This window comes from Mauremys reevesii, linkage group 7 (assembly GCF_016161935.1).
Source record: "Mauremys reevesii isolate NIE-2019 linkage group 7, ASM1616193v1, whole genome shotgun sequence".
Lineage (NCBI taxonomy): Eukaryota > Metazoa > Chordata > Testudines > Geoemydidae > Mauremys > Mauremys reevesii.
This window is the reverse complement of record NC_052629.1, coordinates 103,112,791-103,131,328: the sequence shown is the minus strand read 5'-3', so window position 1 is coordinate 103,131,328 and position 18,538 is coordinate 103,112,791. Positions and strand designations below refer to the sequence as shown.

General features: G+C 41.9%; 1 protein-coding gene and 1 long non-coding RNA gene across 3 annotated transcripts in view; one reads left to right on the top strand and one right to left on the bottom strand.

Moving 5' to 3' along the window:
• Positions 1-1,302: 1,302 nt before the first annotated feature.
• LOC120409089 lies at positions 1,303-6,941 on the bottom strand. 2 transcript variants are annotated; one of them, XR_005601113.1, is made up of 3 exons: positions 6,722-6,941; positions 5,752-5,979; positions 1,303-2,863 (listed from the first exon to the last, which is right to left on the bottom strand). It is a non-coding gene; the product is annotated as an uncharacterized LOC120409089 (long non-coding RNA). The 2 variants fall into 2 exon arrangements; XR_005601114.1 differs by lacking the exon at positions 1,303-2,863 and having other exon boundaries at positions 5,638-5,979.
• A 202-nt stretch (positions 6,942-7,143) lies between these two features.
• Positions 7,144-18,538, top strand: part of RAB7A (RAB7A, member RAS oncogene family) — a 29,760-nt gene continuing 18,365 nt past the window's right edge. The window contains exon 1 of the mRNA XM_039546526.1: positions 7,144-7,287. The gene's annotated coding sequence lies outside the window, so the exon portion shown is untranslated. The remainder of the gene's footprint in view (positions 7,288-18,538) is intronic.

The window sequence follows — 18,538 nt, the reverse complement described above, 5'->3', positions numbered from 1 at the left end:
CTCCTTGCTGAACCTATTGGAAAGGTATTTTGAGTATGGGGGGTTAAATTGTGCTAGCAATTCCCACTGACTTCAACATGACAAAATCAATACTGTTATTAAGGAATAGCAACATGACAAAGTCCACTTGTCCCATGAAAGATTCAATTTACAGTGGTCACATAGCACAATGCAGCTGTCACATGAAGCATTCAGGGTACAATAGCACCATGACACAATCCACCTGGTTCAGGAAACATTCCAGTTAAGAGTGGCGATGCAACTATTCCACTTGCCACACAAAACATTTTGGGTGCAATAGCAACATGACACAACCACCCATCACACAAAGCATTTCAGTCACAATGGCCACATGCTTTTCTGTTTTCCAGTATGTACTATCTGACCATATTATCTTGGCCCGTCTTGTACCCATTTGAGCTGTTGGACTGTAAGTTCTTTGGGGCAAGGATTTGGCACATTATCTCTGTGTTATCTATCTACTTATCTGGTCCCCATCATGTAGAATTTGAACAAATATGTACTTTGTAAAGATCATGTCTGCTTACAGTGCTATATAACAATAACAGGCAGAATCTACTACATAGGTTACCTGCTGCAATAGCAAACACTTTACTGAAAAAGAATGCCCTTTACTATGTTTATAAAAGCATCACCTACTTACATGTTTATTGCATACACATTTTGTAATAATCTCTACAAATACACTATATCAAATACCTCCCTGTGTACTTACCTGGATGACTTCCTGTATTTATATACAGTTTTTCATAGAGTCTATATTTAGATAGATGTGGTCTAGGAACTCCGAGATTCTAATTCTGACATTGCCACTGACTCAATGTGTGACCTCAGGCAAGTTACTTCACCTCTCTGTGTCTCTGTTTCCCCATTTGTAAAGTAGCCCCTAGGCACTTGTAAAGATTAATTATCTAATATTCAGCATGAGGTGTAAAGGAAGGGTGTAATTCTTTCACCCTAATTTGCTGTATTACTAAAACCTGTGGCACACAAGAGAGTGTAAGACAGGAAATCATCACAGAACGTGTTGCACTGGGAAATCTAAGCCTCATAATTTCACTATATGCTGATTACAGACTCTTATATGTTAAATGCTCTCTTTTAGATACTACACAGACTCCTTAAAATCAGTTATTCCAGTCAGTAGAGACTCTTCTGTGTAAATGCCACTGAGATGGAGGTCAGGTAAGTATAAATGTTTGGGTATTTGGTTTGCTCAGAGAAATTTAGAATTGACAGGCAGGAGCTTCAAAAGGAGGAGCCAAATTTAGGTTTCTAAGTCCATATTTAGGCTCCTGAATAAGTGGCCTGATTTTGATACACTGAGCAGCCAGCAGCTCCCCTTAGGAAAGTATACTCTTTCCCCTTTCTATCAGCTAACAATCCCTTCCTCACTCTATCACACTCCCTCTACATTAACAGAAACATGAATAAGAACTGCTGTCAGTATTTGGTGTCAAGTGCTCAAGCACTAATCATTATTAAGAATATAATACCATTTTCTCAAATTTTCCAGGGAATTTTTTTTTAGACAGTGGAAAGATCTTAGGATTCAGACTTTGTCAGTGTAATGCCATTGGAGAACAATTTAATATCCCCCAAACTCACTTCTTTAAGTTCTTACTGTTAGGACATTTCCTAGAAGAAGAAACTAAACTGAGAATCTCTGATGCGCCAAATTTTCAATCCTTTGGAGTAGATACTCTCCAAAGTAACCATCACCCAGCAGTAATTCATTTCTGATAGGGAAACATTAAGGGTTAGGATGAAAAAATATTAAGTGAGTGAGGGATTTAAGAAGAGTATATACTTAATGACAAGTGGTCAGATACCTGTGAACAAATCCAGAGAGCTTCCATGAATACAGAACATATGACACAAGCAATAAAGACCGCAATGAGAAATGTAACAAGCATCGAACTTATACCAGAAGGGAGGATATGCTGTTGTTATTAGTATCCATACAGCAGGATAGATGGTCATGAATTTTTCAGACAAATCGAGAAGACAGAAACTGAGGTGTACAGGTTGTAAGCAGCCCCTGTGAGGTACTCAGAACTCTCACTGCTATAGAAGTCAATTGGAATTGAGGGCATTGTACACCTTGCAATAAGTACTCAAAACCACACTAGCCCAGACCCTAAAGCCTTGTGTACACAGGCATTTCACTTAAATCTGCCATTGTTGTAGTACCAGTGTAGATCCATTGATGGTAGCCACAGTGAAAGCACTAGTGCTGATCACTAGCTCAGCATTCATACTGCAAGCAGGGGTTAGACAATACGGTGGTGAAAAGGCAGGTGATCAACCTACAGTAGCTTCCACCGGTGGAATTGCATAAGTGGTAATGCAACAATGGAAGAGTTTAAAGAAATATGCTAGTGAGGTCACAGCTTCGATTAGCCAAAATGAATCAAAGAATGACAAATAAAGGGTTGTGTCGGGAGAAAACTAGACTACTCCAGAGTTACAAAAATCTTGTGTTCGCATCTTGTTGCTTCCTCTTTTTTTTTCTCTTTTTTTTTCAGTAAGTTAAAATATAATGTTAGTTTGAGGAAGTCAGTCAGAAGGAAGAGGTGATGGAATTGAGATTAGCATTGGAAAGCTAGTCAAGATAAGTGAGTCTTAAGGAGGGATTTGGAGGAGGGGAGTGAGGTTTCATTGAGAACAGTTAAATCTTTTTATAGCCGGTGCTGAATATTCCCAACATTCACAATCCACAAGTCTGTCTCTTCCTTCTCGGTAGGTCAGGCTAAACACCCAGGGAAATTCTTGAGGAGCTATTCAGTGATGTACTGGAGCAAAGGATTGCAGCCATTTGTAGGGAGTGGATTAATGTGCTCTGGAGAAAAAAAAATGAAAATGAACAGAATTAGTCCAGTCTTTTAATAAAATATGTAGCATGTGCCCAGACATGGGCTAACTGTAGGCCAGCATCTTTGTAATCCTCTGAACTTTGAACATTCAGACTGTGTTATAGAACTAGGGTCCAGAATTGGACCATTAAGATCTGTCCCTAAGCAGGGAGTGCAGGTTAACTGTGGAATGCCCCTAAACTGTAGCTTCATGCTATCTAGCATTGCCTGAATATCTAGTTGTAGTTTTTTGTAGAGATCTATTTTAAAGTTAATAAACAATTTATACAAACAATAATTATTTAATATTTGTAAAGTGAATATTAAGATGAAAAGTGCATTATAAATGCAGGCACCATTGAGAATTTGAGAGATTTACAGCCAAAAGCCCCAACTGAAGGTGCAATACCATGTCATGAGTTGGAATTCAAGATACAACAGGGACTGGATCCATTATATTGAAATAAGATTAGATTTAGATGGACTTTTCTGCTGATTCATCTATTAAAACATTGAATATGTTCTAATATGCTATGACATTCCAGGGTGCAATCCAGACCAGTGAAGGGCTGTCACCATCTCCCCTGCAACCTGCGGTGCCTCACAATGCTTTACTGCTGTAGATTCCACCTGGGTAGCTCATAAACAGCCTGCCAGCAGGCAGGTAACACCTTGAGTGTCTGTCAATAGCTGCAGGCTGTCAACACGTGTCAGTCACACGCTGGCTTCCACCGGTCTTGGTTACCACCTGCAGGATAACCCCAACACACACCCAGTCCTGGATTTTCCCCAAAAAACATATGTTCTGTACTGTCCAGACCTGTGGTGGACAGACCATATATATTCTGTCTCTTGCCCTTCTACAGGGATCAAGATACAACTTGCTCCTTTTAAATGAACTTACCCATACAGTTCACAACACTGGGATTGTTTTGATTAAATAATAAAACAAGTGTATTTAACAAAATAAGATAAGATTTTAAGTGACTACAAGTAATGAAGCTTTGTGGTCAGAAATGGTTACAAGAAAAATTAAAGATAAAATACTTCCTGTTACTAAACTTAACCAACTAGACTTGGGTCAGGGTGGAATTCTTACCACAAGTTTTTCAGTAGCATTCATGACCAAAATTAAGGTCTGGATCTACTCCCGAGGTCCAACAGCTGTTTCTTTTGTCATCTTAGTTGCAAAAAGAGAAATGGACAGGGAGAGATAACTCAGGGTGTTTTTGCCCCTCACTTTTATAGTTCACTCACCCTTTGAAATGCATTTTCCTGAGAGTGACCCCTAGATAAAATTATTTTCAGCTCAGGACAAGGAGATATGGAGTCTGGGAGGAGAAGAGATGTTATGTTGTTGCTGTTCACCTCTGTTTGCTAAGTTGCAGCTCTGTTTGTCTCTTGCCTTACGTCCCTTCAATGCCAAAGAATGGCCACTTGATAAGTGACGGCCCATAAGCTTTGATGACACCTAACTAGACAAACTTGTTCTTTGTCTTTGAGAAACAGGTTTACCTACTTCCCAGACTTGTCTGGTAAACACACTTCAGTTGTGATTTCATCTTATGTTCATAATTTTACATATAATGTTGTTACATATATTTTGCCATATTATTGACCAGCAAGTTATTGGTTTTCAAATGATACTTTACAAGGCATATTTTGTACAAAGATTTTGTATGAATACAGGGGTGCATTCCGTAACACATGCGTTCATCCAAGAAAAAATACCACATTGTCTACATTGTCTGGTTTACATAAATAGGGTTGTATTGATACATTTACTCTTATTTGCATTGATACAATGGAGAGAATGAACTATCTTGTATAGCAGGAAAAAGGAGGGGCCATGTTGAAACAAAAGCAATGGAAGGAGGCATTACAAGGTATCTCACATACTACTGTATTTAGTTGGAGTAGGCAGGTTGGATTGTTTGTCACGAGGAACAGGACAAGGATGGGGGGATTCTTATTTCCTAATGTGTATGGAGTGTGTTGATGTGTATTATCTTGGTGAAACTGACAACCAGAAGTCAGGCAATTATGAAAAGGGACACAAATCCACTAGCACCTGTGAGACTACTGATTTCCCCAGTAACATTTTAACCTGGAAACAACTGACATTTGGTTTCAAAATGATCCAATTTTTAAGGTTTTGATTTTGTTTATTCTCAACCAAACTGGTCCGTCAAGAAATACCGACTTCCTAATAGGCAATGAAAACTATTTATGCTGGCCAGTCACCTTATCAGGGTTTCCACTGCATTCCACTTTTTATTTTAGCCTACGCTTGTTTTCATTTCATTGATAGGTGTGTCAATATGATGCAGATAGAATAATCATGAGGCTTCAATCCATACCTGCATCTCTTTATAGTTACATCTTTCTTCTTTGATTTTTCTATCTTTCAATTTAACTATGATGTTTGCAACAAGCTGTGGCTCTTACATATACAGCTCCATATCCTGCTCAATAACAAAATTCCCATTCACTTCAGTGGGAGCAGGATTGGGCCATGTTAGTCTGATGAGCGAAAGCATTACCTGTAGGGATTAGCAAACTACGATGAGAGAATATTGCATGGCACAGCTGCTGGTTGTGCAAAGGAAGAAATAAAGTAACATCCCAACCTTGTGTTAGGTTTTCTCTAACGATGCATAAGAAAAATATCCCATTTAAAATAAACGTGTTGCACTTTTGCCAGAACCCCTGTGCTCCACAGAAGGCGGAATTTTCAAACACTGAAACTGGCTCCTCTTAGTACTGTACAGAAAAAGGAACCTTTAGAAGTGGGCAGAGCAGCACCTTATAGCCTGTCAGTAATGTCTGTTCTTTGCCCACCCAACATTTAATGGTATTTTTTCAGGAAACATACAGGTGGAGACGTTGAATGCTGTGCCCCAGTTTGATGCTGTAGCCACTGCATGTCTGGACCCTGTGGTAATTAAGCTGCACAGAGAGGATGGTACGAGCAACACGGCCAAAGCAGTGATGAAACTTCATGAGTTCTGTTCTTGAGCTTTTCCCTAAGTCCTTCTTCTTTCGTTCAATGAAGCATCATCATAATAATTAACACATTGTCCAGCACTTTCCATCCAATAATCTGAAAGCACGTTATAACCATTAATAAATTAAAAATCACGACCCCGTGAGAAGGGTCAGTATAATTAACACCATTCAATAGATGGAGTAATTGAGGCACAGAGGAGGTAGAAGATCTTGCACAATCTCACATGTCAGGGATCGAATCTAGTGTCCTGCCTCCCCATCCTCTGCTCTAAAAAGCTGATCCAGCTGCTATTGCAGTCAACATTAAGACTTGTGTAAACTGCAGTGGGCTAGGTCAGTCTGTAAGATCCCATTCTCACATAAACCTAGATCTGAACCTATATAGCGAACTACATACAAAGTATCAGAGGGGTAGCCGTGTTAGTCTGGTTCTGTAGAAGCAGTAAAGAATCCTGTGGCACCTTATAGACTAACAGAAGTATACAAAGTATGAGCGATGGGATGTAATGAAAAGCAAGTGATCAAAGTAATTAACACTGGTGTGGATTTATCTATTTTATCCATTGTATCTGTCCTTATCCATCTTTTCTATCCCACTTATCTGCCTGGTCACTCATCTATCCATGGTAGGGTGACCAGACAGCCAGTGTGAAAAAATCTGTGTTTATATGTGTGTGTGTGGGGGGGGGGGGGGGGAAATAGGAACCTATATAAGAAAAAGACCTAAAAAACAGGACTGTCCCTATAAAATCAGGATATCTGGTCATCCTAACATGGTATTTCTAGTGTGCCTTTAACCATAAAGACTGAAAGTGTGGCAATATGGGTAAATTTACCAGCATGCTGGTACTGCCCAAGTTATGCAGTGTAACTCCTGCCCGGTGGACACATTTTGGGGTACAGCCACATGGGCAGGGATACCACTATCGCTATGGTGGTGTGACTGCACCCCTGTAGCTGTGCCCTCAGTTTCCCCCAGGCCCTTGCAAAAGCTGCACCCTCTGCTCTTCCATGAGGGCCGAGGAACCCTGTGCCCTGCGGGGCTGCTCGCAGCGGGCCACTGGGCCGGGCCCATGTACGTGACACAACACGTGACACAACAACGGGCCGAGAGCGGGGCTGGCTCGGACGCTCCACACCTGGGCCTGGAATCCAAGATGGCCACCCCGGTGACGCCAGGGCGAGCGTGCTTGTACATGTGACGCGGGTCCAGCTGGAGACTGCCCCAGGGCCTATCCCGTGCGTGCTGACGTCGCAGCGCCGGATGGTCCCGTGACCGGAAGCTGGCGAGGGAGAGGCGGAAGTGAAAGCGGGGAGGCTGGTTGGCCCCATTAAAGCGGAGCCGACGGGCGCAGAGGAGCTAGCGAGGCTTGGAGCAGGTGCCGTGGGGATACCGAGCGCGGTGAGTGGCCGAGCTGGCGGGGTCGGCGCCGGCGGGCTCTCTTCTTTCCGGGCGGGGAGGTGGGCCGAGGGCCGCGGCCTGCTCCCCCCCTCTCCCCTCGGGGCTTTGTGTGGGGGGGAGGTTCTCCTCTTGGGAGCGGTCCGGGGGGGCTGAGGCTGGGCGGAGGCAGCGGGCTCTCGCCGGGGTTTGTGTTGGGGGCCGTGTTTCGCTCGGGCCGGGAACGTAGGCCCGGCGCTGGGAGCGAAGGAGGTAGCGGAGCTCGCTCTCCCGAATCGGAGCGCGCGGGGGGCAGCAGCTGCTCCCTCCCTCCCGTCTTCTGAGGCTGGGGGGAAGGCAGCCGGCTCCACCCTACCCTCTCTCAGGAGGGGGAGGCAGTAGATCCCGATATCTAGCACTAAAGCGAGAGGAGGGGCTCCGGGAGGAGGTGGCAGCGGGGCTCCTCCCTTGTTGGAGTAGGAGGGGGAGCGCGCCTGTGAGGCGGGGGGGCTTCTCTTCCCAGCTGCAGGCACTAAGGGGGGGGGGTGTTGATAGACCCGGAAGCTTGTTCCTTTGTGTCTCATGCTGTGCCAGAGAAAGGGGCTCTTCCCTAATAGTGGGATTTGCATGATTGAGAACTCATTGAGCTAGGCGTTGTGGGGCTGACAGAGGTGGCGTGTATAAGGACTGAGACAGGCTTAGGGATTTCTATTTCTCTCAGCCTTCTTGTGTAACAATGAAGCTTTCTTAATGCCTCATTAATTAAGAATCATTAATAAGAAAACTGATTGCTGTGAATATAAACCTTCTGTGATCAATGTGGATGTTGTAGCTAAATGTAGTTCTTTTTTGGGGGGAAGAGGCTATCCCTTCAGCCTTTCTAGCTGTCTGTATTGTTCAGGTGCATTGTGGTCTACATGAAAATCAGTAAGAGTTGATGAAGGCTTGAGGATGAAATTTATGGTAGGAAAGTTTTTGGTCACACAGAGCTAACATATTTTGTGCTCAGATTCCTGCAAAGACTCTGGATAGAGATTGGGGTGGGGGGTAGCTAGAGGCTAGGAATATCCCTAAGTGTTCTTCAGAAAGAAATACTTATCATTTGCTTGAAATATTACTCAGTGTAATCAGTGGACATAATTATCTTACTAGCAGACTGCCCTTAGTCAATTAACAGGACAACACAGGCAGCTGAAAAGACTGGCAGTTATTGTGCAAGTAACTTCTTTGCATGTGTAAGGACTGAGTCAGTGATGGAAAGAATTAAACTAGATGCTAGAGTGCTGTAGGCTGTGATAGTATCTTATGGGGTAAATTAAGCATGATAGCAATGTTTAACTTTTTTAAATATATAGAAGCTAAGTTAATGAGGGACTTAAGTACTTGATATTCGCATTTAACTACCGGCATAGATAGTGTATTGGTTTAGCTGTGTCTTAAAACAAGATCTGATCATACTGACTTGTTACAAGCTTTTTAGCTCAAGGCTAGCTAGTTGGAGCTGTGTATGTAAAAACACTAATTCTAAAACTCTGAGTCTTAAAGTGCCTTGGTAAGACATAAAACAAAGGCCAGTGTGTGTAACTTTTTCGCTTGCATAATTTTTCAAATGCTTTTCCTGGTGGAACAAAGCTGCTATAACATAAGGAACTGCCTGTAAACTGAAAACACAAGGTGGCACAAACTCCTCCTAAACAAGAGGGAGGTTTACTTTTGTACAAGAACTATAAGGGTTAAAGACTTAAGACTAAGTTTTTCATGTCACTAACAATGCTACTGCAATAATGTCTAGTAGTGAACTGTTACCAAATGCTACCAACCTCTTCTGTGCTATGCAAATTGAAAGTCAACATCTTGCACCTGATAAAGAAACATAGATGGGATAATAAGATGTACATAACCCAGCCCACTCTTCTAGGGTATCTGAATTCATTTGTCAAGTTATGGCTTTAAATAACTTAGAACTCTTGTTTACAGCCAAGACAGCTAGTATTTGATAAATGCTTTACATCTTAGCCTCTGCATTTAAGCATGGCTGCCTGGAGTATACTAACTTTTGTTTATAATATTCTGTTGGAGTGAAGTTTGGTTAAAGTAGGTAGACCACTATGTAATCACTGTTTAAATGAGTAGTTCTATGCCATGCCCTCATAGTCAGGAAGAACACACATTCTGTCTCTTCCTTGTGACTTCAGCAGCTGACAAAACACATGACTTGTTATCCACAAACTACTAATACTTTGTCTAGATTTGGTGGATCAAGTTCAGAATGCAAAGTATCTTGTTTTCCTAGCATGAGAAAGTATAATGCTTAGGCATGTAAAATGTAATCCCAAACTTCTCTTCTACATGTGCTGTTATATTCTAATGCGATTCCAGACTTCCAGTGCAGAAAGGTACAAGATTGGGTTAAGCCATGAAGCCATACAACAGCCTTTAGCTTTGTCAACACGTAATCTACTGCAACTGCAGAATCTAATATATGAAGATCTTCAGAAATTGTAATCAATTAGTAAGGTCAAACACTTCTCAGACTCTTAAAGTACAATATAACAAATTGTTCTTTCTAGAGTACTACTCTACAAAGACGCTTAAGTTAGAACACTAGATATTGTGAAGCATGGCTTGAAACACTCCAACTCTAATGTAATTGGTCACACTGGAACAGCTCTGAAATAAAAACCTAACTAGCTTCTCCATAGCTTCCTTTTTGAAGTCAAAGTGGCTTCTAGTTTAATGTCTATTTGCTTTTGGACCATACTCTAATATCCAAGGACAAGATTGCCTTTGGACTCTGAACTTCAGTAGCAGGTTTTATTAAGAGTTTCATGCTCAAGATTACATCTTCTGTGTGGGCAGCTTATGTGACTTGCCTGTCAGGGGAACAAATTTATGGGCAAAACTTCTCTTTGGGGAGAGCCTATTGTTGTGTGAAATTATAGATAGCCTTCAAGTTCTAACTTGTATTAGACTCTACATCTCTTCTGGGGAAAAGGGGAATGGCTCTTCCTAGAAAATTAACAGTTGCTGCAGAATATTTGCAAGTGTTCATAATGTCATGCTGTGAAACTTTAGTGTCTTACCTTTGGACTAGTATAAAATGCCATTAAGTAGGGTGTACACAAGACTGCCTACTTCACCTCCATTGGAGGCAGTTGTTCTGATAGACACAAATTATTTTGATGTGGGTGGCCTACAAAGCCTGGTCTAAAACTAAAGATTAAGGAATAGGGCAAAGGATGCCATGAAGAAACTACTGATCCTCTAGAATGGTTGTGGATTGCTGTGGAGCAAGATGCCAAAAAACTTTGGCATTTCTGACTATAGGCTAATCTATACAAAATGTGCACCAGTTTTAATTCCATTTTGGAATTCATTTTGTTAAAATGGTGCAGTTTTTGTAGACAAACCTAGAAAACAGGACTAGTCTACACTTAATTTTGAAGTCAACATAGCTATACTGGTCATGACTGGGTTGGGGGAATATCTGCCTGGCTGATGGAGCTATACTGATCTAACCTCCAGGATAGACACAGATAAGAATGCCTCCACTGATCTAACTACTTTTGCTCAAGGATGGTGGTTTTACACCAACTGGGGAAAAAACCCTTCAGTCAGCATAGATAAACTGTCTATATTGTGGCAGCATAGCTATGCTGGCATAGACTCTGTAGTGCAGACATACCTTATAGTATAAACATACAATATAGATTCTGTTCTACTTCAGGCTTTCCTGCAAAAACTTGGTGTTTTATCACTGGGTCACATTACCAGTGGTAGAATTGTCTTTCCTAGTGTCAAAAAATCTCAGGGCTGTGACTTGCAGACAGTAACACTCTTCCCACCTCTCCCTAAAAAGCTTGCTTTCATTATGCAGCCTAAGTAGGAAACATCAAGTGCATCTTAAGTTCAGTATTCTGTACTGAGGAAAACATGGTGCAGACAAACACTGGAGCAGTTGCAGTTTAGGTACAAGACTCTGCATTGGCATGACAACATAGCATGCATTCCAGTGGTAATATTAGTCCTCAAATGTTGACTTTACAGTTAAAAACTGCCCTAATCTAGCTGTCTGAAGGCAAAGCTTGTGAGGAACAGGCACTTCTGTTCTAACACAACATTGTATTGGTAATCACTGTCAACTATTAATATCAGCTTGCTCTTCATCTGTGTGGTCTTCTAAAATGATCCCTTAGCAGCGTGCCTCTGTCAAGGCTAAACTTAATTTTTCCCTCTTTAGAGAATAGAGCTCACAAACAATTTTAAATTAACCTGGTCAACTTAAAGATCATGTCCCTGTCTGGTCCTGTTAACTGTATAGTTAACACTGACACAGTTGATAAAATACTACTGTCCTGCAGCTAAATGCTGGAATAGGGCACAGGGATGCTCAGAGGATTCAGGGGGCCTGGGGCAGGGCCAGGTCTTCAGCAGCAATTCAGTGAGGGGTCCCTCTCGGAGGGAAGGACCCACCATTTAATTGCCACCAAAGAATCAAGTGGCAGCAAAAGAGCTGCCGCTGATCATGGCTTTTTTCCTGCTGCTTGCAACAGCACTTGTACTCACTGAGCGATGCACACCGAGGCTTTGGCAGCACTTCAGCTGCAGGTCCTTCGCTCGCTCTGAGTCTTCTGCTGCACTGAAGGACCTGCTGCTGAACTGCTGCTGAAAACCCAGAGTGGCTCAAGGGGCCTGGGGCAAATTGCCCCACTTGCCCCCCCCCCCCCAGGGCAGCCCTGATAGGGCATCTTTAAACAGTTGGAAGCATGACTTCTTAGAAGCACAGAAGAACAAATAAATTTCTAAACTTTTTGTCGTGACCTAGGTTTTTTAGCCAAGGTACAAACACAGTAACCCAATATGCTTCTTAGAAAATACAGACAGGATGTTTTTTGTCACATGTTGGATTATCTTCCTTGATATTCCCTAATTCATATGTCCTTGCTGATCTTGTGTTCCTTTCTTGAGCAAGCAGCTCTTTAAGGTTCAGTTTGCTGCTACATTTTCTGCTCAGTACAGATCTGCCTCAGTGATGTCATTGTTGCTGTTTTAGTCCAGTGTTCCTGTGAGACTGCTCCATTGCTTCTACAGCCAGGAATGAGAAGTTCCATGCATGAGGCAAGCAAACAGCTTACCTTTTGCTAATGCAGACTTGCAGTGATGGTGAGGAAAGCAAGACTTGTCAAGGCCACAAACATCAGTTTATAGCTAATCTCATGACCTTGGGTCTTGTCACTGGGGAACCTTTTCTTAGGGAGCACTAGCTATTCTCTTAGTATTATAATCTTCATACATTCAGCAAGACAAGGTTAAAGTAAATCTTGTACAAAACTACAACATAAATCCCTCCTACAAACTATTTGGGGATGGTAAATGAGTTGTTTTGTTTTTTGCCTGTACACTTGCAACAAAAGCTGTGCTTTTTACATTGGTTACCTCTTTATGGCAACAGTTTGCCTCAAAGACAATGGTGCAAGCATCAAAGCAGTTGTTACTGTCACACTGCAGCATTGTGAGTAGCTAAAAAGTCAAATTTTCAAGTAACAGGCCTCACCAAAGATAATGGAGGCACAGGGCCAGAAGATGAAACTGGCACACTACTAGCACTTCACTTTGCTCGTATGCGTGCACACGCTACCTATCGTCAGCCTCTTGGACCCCCTAATGGAGTGCAGCCCTCCATGTAGCCTGTTAGTGGCATCTGCCCATTATGGTATTGCTGTTTGACAGTTTTCAAGTCCTTCTTGCAAGTGTTTTTTGAACCAGAGCTTAGTCAGCTCAGTGGCCTTAGAGAATCCACAAGTCTCCATGCAGAAGATCCTTTCTGACTAATTCAACATTTTCTGTAGCTACACTTCTAGCTTTCTCTAGGATTTGGATTATATGCCACATACTTAATTGAGTATTAATAGTAATAGCTGAAACATTCCTCTTCTAATTTGAGATAGGCATACATGTTTTTTGTAGAGGCTGTTTTTTTCCACTACTGACAAATGGTGGCCATGTTTTCCTAGTAGTACCAGATTTGAGTGAATAAACTTAAGAGGGGGCTGATCTGAGCCTGTAAATATAAGCAGTAAGAAACTAAACTGACCAACACTAAGGTTTAATTTGGGTAATTAAAATAACTTCCTGGTATTCTGTAACACAAGCTTCATTAAACACTTTCTGCTGTATAACAGACTACTACCTTACAGAATGTACTGCTTTAAAATTTTACTTGGCTTTAGACAGGTTGGTTTCTTTGGCTTTGGAGGGGATGAGATGACACTATTTCTGTTGTCAGTAGTATCTCTTCTACAAGTTCTTAGATGCAGTTAAATAGGATGGGATATCTTTGTATAAGAGTTTGACTTGTAAGGGAGAACATCAAATATGAAAAGGAAATGGGTAGTTGCTAGTTCTCATCTAAGAACAAGATGCTGTCTGTTATGGCTGGGTCTTGATAATTGTCTCATTTAGCTAAATATAATGCTTGATTTAGGCATTTTGCCTCAAGGTGTCTTGTGTTGGAGCACACTACTATAGCACCTGAGCTAGTAGGGTGAGACTAGTAAAGTTGCATAGAATTAAACTGATGTACCAAGTAAATGACTATGCAGCTAAAGATGTCTCTTCAGGAAGAAGTTATAATTGTCCTTGTTTTGAGCTGTTAATCTTGTGTCATGTGACCATTTCACATTAAGTTGCCTTGGCTTGCTCCAAACCTAAAAGCTTTCAGGAAAAATAAGTAGGACAGATACCCTTAACTGTCAACATAGTAACTGGTCCTGAAACAATGTTCTGCTCCATGAACTCTTCTGGTGCAGCTGCAGGTTCAGTTTTGTAGAGCTGGCCTCCAGATCCCTTGAAGGATGCAAGATTACTCTTCTGGAATAAATGTAGTGTCCTAGTGTTCCTCTGTGGCTTCATGCTGCAGTAATTCCCCTGGTTCAGGTGACCCAGAGCAGGACTTCCCTAGAACATACACATAATGCAGCAAGGGTAGACAATTTAATATCAGGATGTGGTATCTACCTCTGATTCTACCAGTCTGTGGAGTAAGACACCAAGTACAGGGAAAAGAACCACTACTAGTTTCCCAGGCAAACTTCTTCCTCCTGTAATTGAGAGGGGAGAAGAACCAGGAGTAACTTAAAGGTGATGAGGAGGAGTCAGTGTCCTCACTTCTATCTAGGTGTACCATGCTCATCACTGGATCTGAGCACCTTATTTGCTTTGGAAATAATGTAATGTTCTTCTTGATGTCTAGTTTCTACCATTAGAAATCTCCATGTCTTGTAATACTAATTTTTGAGGCTTTCTTGGGAAAACTCAGATTTGTATTTGTAGCTCTCAGCCCTTGAAGACTCATTGGATATGCCTTTGCTAACAATAGCTTGCTTAACTCAAAGGCCAGAGTCATAAACTGAAAGAATCACTTCTCCTTCTCCTTTTTCTTCACTTGAACACCCCCCACAGCCCTCAGTCAGGTTTCACTACTTTAATTCTCCAGTCATCCATAGTTGGATTTTAGCCTTTAAGAGGGGGGCAGACAACCCATGCATGTCACTTGGTGGGCAAGCCAGCACAGGTTAAAGACCCTCTAGGCTCTCCTTTGTAGCATAGAGGTTAAATAGAAATTTCTTGTCATGCTTCCACTCTTAAGGTACTAGGCTGTTAGAAACCCAAGAAATCTAGAGTCTAAACTTGAAAGAAATCCAGTTCCTTTGCAATAGATAAATACATGTTAAACATCTAAGCCACTTTAATTCTGTCTCTGTAGAATCAGTCTTCAACTCCATAAAATTTTCCCACTGTTGCTACCAGTTAATCTCTTCTAGTGGGCAAACTAGTGTTGACATAGCTAAAAATGGCAGGTGGTGTTGAGCACTCTATTGGCTAACCCTAACTAAATGGAGGTGAGGGTTAAAACCTGGTGCACTCCTGTAGCCTTGTCTAATCTAGAAAGGGATAGGGGATATCCTGTTTTCCATGGTAGTAATACCTACTAGTATAGGCAAGACCCTAATGATGCTCTGAGGACAACTGTAATTCAGCCTTAAGGATGGATAAGGGCTCAGTCTCAAACTCATTTGTGTTTGGTCCTGATTCAGCCTTCCTAAGGGCTTGTCCAGGTGGGCAAGTGATACTAGAATAAGCTATGGTGTGAATTTAAACCGGGGTCAGCAACCTTTCAGAAGTGCTGTGCCGAGTCTTCATTTATTCACTCTAATTTAAGGTTTCACGTGCCAGTGATACATTTTAATGTCTTTAGGAAGTCTCTAAGTCTATAATAACTAAACTATTGTATGTAAAGTAAATAAGGTTTTAAAATTTAGCATAAACATTTTAAAATTAAAATGCAGAGCCCCTGGACTGGTGGCCAGGACCCAGGCAGTGTGAGTGCCACTGAAAATTGCAAAGACTTCCCCTCTCCCTGATGGGAGAAGAATCTTACAAGGGTATGTCTATGCTGCAATTAAAAACCCCACGGCACTGAGGCTTGGAGCCCGGATGAACTGGCTTGGGCTAAGGCTGCAGGGCTAAAAATTGCCGTGTGACCATCTGGGCTCAGGCTGGAGCCAGGCTTGAGGCCCTCCCTGTTGTGGGGCCTGGGTCTGGGCTCCAGACCAAGTCCAAACCTCTACACTGCAATGTTTAGCCCTGGAAGTTTCAATCAGCTGACCTGGGCAATGGGTCTCTTACTGCAGTGTAGAAGTACTCTTTTTGCCTCTGCCATATTCCATCTCACTGACTGAGACCTTTGAAATCTTGCTTGAAAACCCCCTGTAAAAGTTGTGCTGATCTGATAGACATCCCTTGCTGAAGAAAATCTTACATGGTGGTTTTTCAAACAGAGTAATTGTATTGGTATTAAACAAACCTAAAGACCACAGTTGTACATATTTTGGATATCAGGCAAGGTTGACTTACTGCACTTGCTTCCACAGTGAGGGAGTTTCAGGTGATTAAACATGCTGAGCCCACACATGATGCTGTAATCTCAGGCTGTGCAACAGAGTGAGCCAAGTACTGTTCCTATGGACACCAAAGGGAGGGAGCAATGGCAGTAGGGGAAAACACAAGGCCAGGAAGAAATAAAAATGTAGCTGGCAATCTGACTCAACCTGTACAGAAACAAACCACCTGACAAAGGGACATCAACCTACGTTATCCTGTAAACCAGCAAATTTGCCTGTTTAACATGGTGGCTTTTTAAAATCTAATGTCTCACTATTTAGTTTTTTGGGTTGACAAATCTATCTAGTCAATTTCACTTCCAGGTTCAATGTTGCAATGTTTACAGTATCTCTAGGTTTTTCCCTGTCTTTCTGGATTGCAAACACTCTTATTGGACTTGAACCTTTAGGCTCAATTTTAGCTTTCGATGTCCTTCAAATTGCCAAATACTTCAAGCTTTCACTTTTACACTTGTCCATAATCCATAAGGTTATGATTTTGTCACTTTTTTTAGTAAAAGTCAGACAGGTCACAGGCAATAACCAAAAGTTCACAGAAGCCCATATCTGTCTGCTGTCTGATTATTACTAAAAATAATTGGGGAAGCATGGCTGATTTGGGGACTGACTAAAGCTCAAGCAGGAGGAGGAGCGTGAGAACATGAGCCTTGTGGGGGTGGGGGGTGTTCCAGCACCTACCACCCACTGTGGCTGGGCATGGAAAATGTCATGGATTGTCTTTCAGAGACCTCCATGACCTCTGACATAATATCCTTAATAATAACACACTTGTTGCTCTATAGTGCAGTTTTATATTTGACTCTAAAATAAAAACTTAAACACTTTTGTGTGCATCTAATGTTGACTCCCACCCACACTGTATTTGGAGGGCAGCAGAAGGTATAATTGAGCAATGGTATAATTTTGATTCTAAATCTTTCACAGCTTTGAGACAGACTAATCACAGGTGCTGTCCTCAAGAATTTTGTAAACTTCAAATCCTGGGTGTCGGTTACAGGGTTAACTGCGCCTCTGATTCCCTTCTGGTTTCTTCAAGTACATCCTTCTCCCCTCCTCACACTGAAGTCTCTCTTGATATGCAGTCACCTGATTTCCACACCAGGGCTGTGGCTGCAGTCCCCTCCTGAGCATCAATTATTTTTATCTTGGCAGGTCTGACTTGTGTCCAGGACCTAGGATTCTCTTCCCCCTGTGACAGTGGTGTCTACTAATGAAACCAACTTCTTAAAGCATAGTATTTAGAAGCAAAGCATTTTGGAGAAAGTGGCTCTTAAGTCAGCCTGTATGCAGGGCTACTTTATCTACTTACTGCTTGCTATCTCCTTGATGATCATCTGATAGGCCAACAGTCTAAAGTCTGTTGTCTCTCACAACAACCTATGGCATCTGTCTCCTCCTGAGATGGATTTTCGACTGCTTTGTCCTATTGATCTCTAGTCTCCCAGCCTGGCAAAGCAGCCTTGCAATTTCTGACTGGAGCCTGGAAGTAAGCTATTGTCCTGTAGCTTTCCCCCAGTGTGCAAGTTGTCATGCTTGCTTTTTTCCTATCAGTCCCCTGTCCCACCCCCTTAGGGTGACCAGATAGCAAGTGTGAAAAATCTGGATGGGGTGGAGGGTAATAGGTCTCTTATATTGGCTCCTAAAAATTGGGACACCTGGTCACCCTACACCCCTTCCCCCATTAAGCTAGTTTAATGTTTACATTTAGACTTTCCCATGCAATTTTATGAATACTATTTGTATATTGGTATTAGGTGGAACTGCTATGTATCTCTAACTTGTATGCCAACATCAGTACTTGCTGTTTGCCATATACCAAATAACTATCAAAACAGAATAGCGAATCAAGTCTCTCTTCCTAGTAAAGCAGGAAATTAAAGTTAAATGTGTTGAGTACTAGATAAGACTCCCTGCCTCAAGGAACTTACTAGATAATTGCAAGTAATTCTTTTGGGACTCTTGAAAAAGCTACTCTTTAGCATGCCTTATCCATGATGTACAGACAAACTGAGACACAAGTAGTTGTCCAAAGGGAAAATCCTAGTCCTGCCTCCCATCCTGTCCTCTAACTACTGGACTCTGTCCTCTTCAGCATATAACATACTGAGAAATAACATCTTAAAGGAATGTTGCAGCCATGTTTGAAAACTTTCCCTTCCACCCATAGAAGTATCAGTTCACCCACCTTGTCTAAGATGACATTCCTTTAAACGTCCACAAGAAACTGGCCACTGGATTGACTTCAGGCATCATTTAAGACAGTGTGGCTGAATCATAAGTTACAATGGCTGCATTGCTGCATCTTTTCTGAG